Raw genomic sequence first — 7,886 nt, forward strand, 5'->3', positions numbered from 1 at the left:
CCTTGGAGCGTGCAGGCAAGCGGAAGCATACGGGAGTGCCGAGCCAACTCTGCTGGGCAGGGTTCGGGGGAAACGACGAAGAACATTCAAGGGACAGCCCGAGGCGTGAGGTGCTTCGGGCGATAATCGAACAGCCGCACCGTCTAGATTAAGCAACCCGCACAGCAAAACCAACACCGTGTCGGGCACAGTCTTGCGTCGACCATAGACGTAAGGCGAGCACGCCACGGGTGCACAAGGCACAACTCGACCACGCCATGCTCACTAGGTGGTTCCCAGATGGGGCGTGCATGGACGTGTTTCCCTTCTTGGTCCTCTGGTGATCGGGGTGTGCAGCAGCCAGACGCCCGTGCTCGACCTTGAACCCGGGGCGGGGGACCCCGACGGCACACCACAACCCCAACGGGCTTGCTAGTGTGCCTAGGCAACGTGCATCTTGCTGGCATTGCGCCCAGCAAGCCTTTCGGCATCTCACCTTGCTCGCATTGCGCCAAGCAAGCCTTTTGGGCAACTCGTGTTTCAGCGCGGCCGTTCGGTGCGCGAGGCAAGGAGCCAGACACACTAACGACCCGCACACCACTCAGAGGTGCATGCTTTCAATTTTCTCTGATATGGTGGAAAAATTTCTGGAAGTCTTCATGGATGACTTTTCAGTATTTGGAGACTCATTCAGCTCCTGCCTTAACCATTTAGCACTTGTCCTGAAAAGATGCCAAGAGACTAACCTGGTTTTAAACTGGGAAAAATGTCACTTTATGGTGACTGAAGGAATTGTCCTTGGGCACAAAATTTCGAACAAGGGGATAGAAGTGGACCAAGCTAAGGTAGAAGTAATTGAAAAATTACCACCACCTGCTAATGTTAAGGCAATCAGAAGCTTTCTGGGACATGCAGGGTTCTATAGGAGGTTTATAAAGGATTTTTCAAAAATCGCCAAACCTCTGAGCAACCTGCTAGCTGCAGACACGCCATTCATCTTTGATGAAGAGTGTCTGCAGGCATTTGAGACTCTGAAAGCTAAATTGGTTACAGCACCAATCATCTCTGCACCAGACTGGACATTACCATTTGAACTGATGTGTGATGCCAGTGACCATGCCATTGGTGCAGTGTTGGGACAAAGGCATGACAAGCTTCTGCATGTCATTTACTATGCCAGCCGTGTGCTAAATGATGCACAGAAGAATTACACAACCACAGAAAAAGAGCTACTTGCAGTGGTTTACGCCATTGACAAATTCAGATCCTACTTAGTAGGATCAAAAGTGATTGTGTACACTGATCATGCTGCTCTTAAATATCTACTCACAAAGCAGGATTCAAAACCCAGACTCATCAGATGGGTGTTGCTTCTGCAAGAGTTTGATATAGAAATAAGAGACAGAAAAGGGACAGAGAATCAAGTAGCAGATCACCTGTCCCGAATAGAACCAGTGGAAGGGGCGTCCCTCCCTCTCACTGAAATTTCTGAAACCTTTCCGGATGAGCAACTACTAGCCATCCAGGAAGTGCCATGGTTTGCAGACATTGCAAACTACAAGGCAGTAAGATTCATACCCAAAGAGTACAGTAAGATGCAATCAAAGAAATTAATCACAGATGCAAAGTACTATCTTTGGGATGAACCATATCTCTTTAAGAGATGTGCAGACGGAGTAATCCGTAGATGTGTGCCTAAAGAAGAAGCACAGAAGATCCTTTGGCATTGCCATGGATCACAGTATGGAGGACATTTTGGAAGTGAACGAACAGCCACAAGAGTCCTCCAAAGTGGCTTCTACTGGCCTACTCTCTATAAAGATTCCCGAGCATTTGTGCTTAACTGTGATAGTTGCCAAAGATCAGGCAACCTGCCTCATAGTTATGCCATGCCCCAACAAGGAATCTTGGAGATTGAGTTGTTTGATGTATGGGGCATTGACTTCATGGGACCTTTCCCACCATCATACTCAAACACCTATATTCTGGTGGCAGTGGATTATGTATCCAAATGGGTGGAAGCTATTGCAACACCCACTAATGACACTAAAACAGTGTTAAAATTCCTCCAGAAACATATCTTCAGCAGATTTGGTATCCCTAGAGTGTTAATCAGTGATGGGGGCACTCATTTCTGTAATAAACAGCTTTACTCTGCTTTGGTACGTTATGGAGTCAACCACAGGGTGGCTACTCCATATCACCCACAAACTAATGGGCAAGCTGAAGTCTCAAATAGAGAACTTAAAAGAATCCTGGAACGGACTGTAATTAACCGTAGAAAGGATTGGGCAAGAAGCTTGGATGATGCTCTGTGGGCATACAGAACAGCATTCAAGACCCCCATAGGGACCTCTCCATACCAGCTCGTGTATGGAAAGGCATGTCACTTGCCAGTAGAACTGGAACACAAGGCCTATTGGGCAACCAGATTCCTGAACCTTGATGCCAAGTTAGCTGGAGAAAAACGATTGCTCCAGTTAAATGAGCTAGAGGAATTTAGACTCAATGCTTTCGAAAATGCAAAAATTTACAAAGAGAAAGCAAAAAGATGGCATGATAAGAAATTGTCATCCAGAGTCTTTGAGCCAGGACAGAAAGTCCTGCTATTTAATTCAAGGCTCAAATTATTCCCTGGGAAATTAAAATCCCGGTGGAGAGGTCCATATGTAATCACAAGCGTATCACCATATGGATACATAGAACTTCAGGATAGTGACTCTAACAAAAAGTTCATTGTTAATGGACAAAGAGTTAAACACTATCTTGAAGGTAATCTCGAGCAAGAATGCTCAAGACTGAGACTTAATTAAAGATCAGTGATAGTCCAGCTAATGACATTAAAGAAGCGCTTGCTGGGAGGCAACCCAGCCATGTACAAAGTTAATTACTAATTAAATAAATTTTCTTTCTTTACAGGTTTAGGTCTAAGTATCTTCAAAGGTGAAATAGCAATTTACTGAAGTCCCAAGAGTTACAGAGAAATTTGGAAGCTCACTGGCATGAAAAAGCCAGTAAGAAACACTTTGGGCGTTAAACGCCCAAAAGAAGCACCCACTGGGCGTTTAACGCCAGTAAGGGTAGCCTTCTGGGCGTTAAACGCTAGAAAGGAGCATCTTCTGGGCGTTAAACGCCAGAAAGATGCACCTTCTGGGCGTTTAACGCCAATCTGCTAGCATTCTGGGCGTTTAGAAAAACGCCCAGTAAAGAAGGACCTCCTGGCGTTCAACGCCAGAAAGAAGCATCACATGGGCGTTGAACGCCCAGGAGAAGCAACATGTGGGCGTTTAACGCCAGGATGGTGGGAAGGAGGTAAAATTCATTTTTCTTCACATTTTTTCTAACTTTTTATGTTTCAATTCATGATTTCTTGCATAAACATATTTTAAATTATCACTTTCAATTCCAAAAGTTTTTATCCTAATTTCTAAAATCCAATGATTGCAAATGTTTTAGATTTATCTTAACCCAAAAGAACAAATGGCTTTCCAATTCAATCCATCATCTTTTCAAATTTGCTTTCAACACATCAATTATCTTTTAGAATCTTTTTTCAAAATTAAATTTCAAATCTATCTTTTAAATTATAATTCATATCTTTTTCTTTTCAAAATTATATCTTTTTCTAATCATATCTTTTAAAATCATATCTTCTATTTTATCTCTTTCTTATTTTTTTCGAAAATTTCCCACCCCCCTCCCTATATATTGTGTTCGGCGTCCCCTCACCATCACCATTCCACAATTGCTCTCCTTCTATCCCTCTTTTTTCTTCTCCTTTGCTTGAGGACAAGCAAAACTCTAAGTTTGGTGTGCTTATCCGTGATCACAAAAACACACTCACTTAAGATCATGGCTCCTAAAGGAAAGCAAACCGCCCCAAGAGAGAAGAAAGAAAGTGCTCCAAAGCCACTTTGGAATCAAGGGAAGTTCTTAACTAAAGAACATTCAGACCATTACTACAAGATAATGAGTCACAGATCAGTGATCCCGGAAGTCAGATTTGATCTGAAAGAAGATGAATATCCGGAGATCCAAGAGCAAATTCGAAACAGGAATTGGGAAATTCTGGCCAATCCTGAAACGAAAGTGGGGAAGAACATGGTTCAGGAATTTTATGCTAATCTATGGCAAACAGAAAGGCAAAGAATCATTGGAGCTGCTCTCTTTGACCATAAGACCCTAGTCAGAGGGAAGATCATTCATACCAATTCTGACAGGATCAGGGAGATATTCAAGATTCCTCAACTGAAAGATGACCCAGACTCCTTTAATAGGAGAATGATGAGGGTCAATAAAGGGCTGGACAAGGTTCTGGAGGACATATGCATCCCTGGAGCCAAGTGGACTACCAGTACAACTGGCATCCCAGTTCAAATCAAAAGAGAAGATCTAAAACCAGTAGCCAGAGGCTGGCTGGATTTCATTAGTCGTTCCATATTGCCCACCAGCAACCATTCTGAAATTACCATCAAAAGAGCTGTCATGATTCACTGCATCATGTTAGGAAAAGAAGTGGAAGTCCATCAGCTGATCTCCTGTGAGCTATATAAAATAGCAAACAGGAATTCTAAGGACGCCAAATTGGCTTATCCAAGCCTAATTTCTATGCTTTGCAAAGATGCTGGAGTAAAGATGGGAATAACTGAATATATCCCAATTGAAAAGCCCATTACTGGAACATCAATGATCAGGCAACAGCAACAAGAGGATCCTGCCAGAAGGAGAGCACAAGAAGCCCTCCCAGAACTGCCCCAATTCGAATATTGGGAACAGCTTGAGGCTTCTATTTCCAGATTGCAAGAAGCTATGGATCAAATAAAGGAAGAACAGAATAATCAAGGTAGCATGATTTGCAAACTGCTCAAAGAACAAGAAGAGCAAGGGCGTGATATAAGGGAGCTGAAGCGCCAAAAATTAATCCTTGAACCACACCCCAAAGAATTAGAGGAGCATCCACTCCTCAAAACAACAGGTTGCTGAGTTCCAATTTTTCTGTTTTAACTTAGTGATAATTATTCCTTTTAGAAATTGACCTTAGAAGATATTTAGTAGTAATTAGTATGTCTATTTTGATTTTATTTCCAATTAAGTTATAATTTATTTTTCTCATCATCATTAGGCATGAATAAAGTAGTAGATTTTCTTTTAGAATAAAGAAGTAATTTATATTTTTCGAGTTCTTAATAAATAAAATTATAATTAATTATATGTGGTGGCAATACTTTTTGTTCTCTGAATGAATGCTTGAACAGTGCATAATATGTACTTTGAATTTGATGAATATTGGCTCCTGAAAGAATGAGGAACACGAAAAATATTGTTGATGATCTGAAAGATCATGAAATTGATTCTTGAAGCAAGAAAAAGCAGTCAAAAAAAAAAAACACAATATTCACAAGCCATGGGCACTAGCCAAGAGTAAAAAGGATCCAAGGCTTTGAGCATCAATGGATAGGAGGGCCCAAGGAAATAAAATCCAGGCCTAAGCGGCTAAACCAAGTTGTCCCTAACCATGTGCTTGTGTCATGAAGGTCCAAGTGAAAAGCTTGAGACTGAGTGGTTAAAGTCGTGATCCTAAGCAAAAGAGTGTGCTTAAGAGCTCTGGACACCACTGACTGGGGACTCTAGCAAAGCTGAGTCATAATCTGAAAAGGTTCACCCAGTTATGTGTCTGTGGCATTTATGTATCTGGTGGTAATACTGGAAGACAAAGTGCTTAGGGCCACAGCCAAGACTCATAAAATAACTGTGTTCAAGAATCAACATACTACACTAGGAGAGTCAACAATACTATCTGAATTCTGAGTTCCTAAGGATGCCAATCATTCTGAAAATTTAAAGATACAGGGAGATGCCAAAACTATTCAGAGACAAAAAGCTACAAGCCCCGCTCATCTAATAAGAATCTGAGCCTCATTTAAAACTCGAAAATATTATTATTTCTTTATTTCTGTTAGAACCTATTTTATTCATCTAGTTGCTTGAGGACAAGCAACAGTTTAAGTTTGGTGTTGTGATGAGCGGATATTTTGTACGCTTTTTGGGGGTAATTTCATGTAGATTTTAGCATGTTTCAGTTAGTTTTTAGTAGAATAATATTAGTTTTTAGGCAAAAATCATATTTCTGGACTTTACTATGAGTTTGTGTGTTTTTCTGTGATTTCAGGTATTTTCTGGCTGAAATTGAGGGAGCTGAGCAAAAATCTGACTTAGGCTGAAAAAGGACTGCTGATGCTGTTGGATCCTGACCTCCCTGCATTCGAAATGGAGTTTCTGGAGCTACAGGAGCCCAATTGGCGCGCTCTCAACGGCGTTGGAAAGTAGACATCCAGGGCTTTCCAGCAATATATAATAGTCCATACTTTGCGCAAGGATAGACGACGTAACTTGGCGTTAAACGCCAAGTTCATGCTGCTGTCTAGAGTTAAACGCCAGAAAAACGTCATTATCCGGAGTTGAACGCCCAAAACACGTCATAACCTGAAGTTTGACGCCAAGAAAGGCCTCTACACGTGGAAAGCTTTAGTCTCAGCCCCAGCACACACCAAGTGGGCCCCAGAAGTGGATTTCTGCACCAATTATCTTAGTTTATTCATTTTCTGTAAACCTAGGTTACTAGTTTACTATTTAAACAACTTTTACAGACATTTCTGGTACCTCATGACATTTTCAGATCTGAATTACATACTTTGTGATGGCATGAGTCTCTAAACTCCATTGTTGGGGGTGAGGAGCTCTGCAGCGTCTCGATGATTTAATACAATTCCTTTGTTTTCCATTCAAACACGCTTGTTCTTATCTAAGATGTTTATTCGCGCTTAACTGTGGAGAAGGTGATGATCCGTGACACTCATCACCTTCCTCAATCCATGAACGTGTGCCTGACAACCACCTCCGTTCTACATCAGACTGAATGAACATCTCTTAGATTCCCCAACAGAATCTTCGTGGTATAAGCTAGGTAGATGGCGGTATTCATGAGAATCCGGAAAGTCTAAACCTTGTCTGTGGTATTCCGAGTAGGATTCCGGGATTGAATGACTGTGACGTGCTTCAAACTCCTGAGGGCTGGGCGTTAGTGACAGACGCAAAAGAATCAATGGATTCTATTCCAACCTGATTGAGAACCGACAGATGATTAGCCGTGCTGTGACAGAGCATAGGAACGTTTTCACTGAGAGGATGGGAAGTAGCCACTGACAACGGTGACACCCTACATAGAGCTTGCCATGGAAGGAACCTGCGTGTGAGAAGAGGATTTCAAGGAAGAGTTGAAGTCAGAGGACAAAGCATCTCCAAAACTCCAACATATTCCCCAGTACTGCAAATCAAAGTAACATTGTTCCCTCTTTTATTTTTATAATCAAATCTAGTAATTTCACTTTTAATCCAAATAACCTTGTTGACATCCTGACTAAGATTAATAAAATAAATATTGATTGCTTCAAACCAATAATCTCTGTGGATTCGACCCTTACTCACGTAAGGTATTACTTGGACGACCCAGTACACTTGCTGGTTAGTTGAACGGAGTTGTGAATTCAACCAGTGCCATAATAAGAATTTTGAATGAACAAGAGACACAATAGTTTTTGTGTACATGCCCAAGAGCCAATATTGTTGATCACAATTTCGTCCACCAAGTTTTTGGCGCCGTTGCCGGGGATTATTGAGTTTGGACAATTGAAGGCTTATTTTATTTCTTAGATTAGGAATAATTTATTTTTATTTTTTTATTGTTATAGAGTCATTAAATCAATATTGATAGGATAGTTTCTTTTCAAAAAAATTTCTTTTCAAAATTTATTATTTTCTTTTAATTAATTACTAACGACCCGCACACCACTCATTCGCCACCACGGTCCGCAAACCCAGCACGCCCGGACGAACAGCACCCCGCACGC

The sequence above is a fragment of the Arachis hypogaea genome, chromosome 7 (genome assembly GCF_003086295.3).
Source record: "Arachis hypogaea cultivar Tifrunner chromosome 7, arahy.Tifrunner.gnm2.J5K5, whole genome shotgun sequence".
Taxonomy (NCBI): Eukaryota; Viridiplantae; Streptophyta; class Magnoliopsida; order Fabales; family Fabaceae; genus Arachis; species Arachis hypogaea.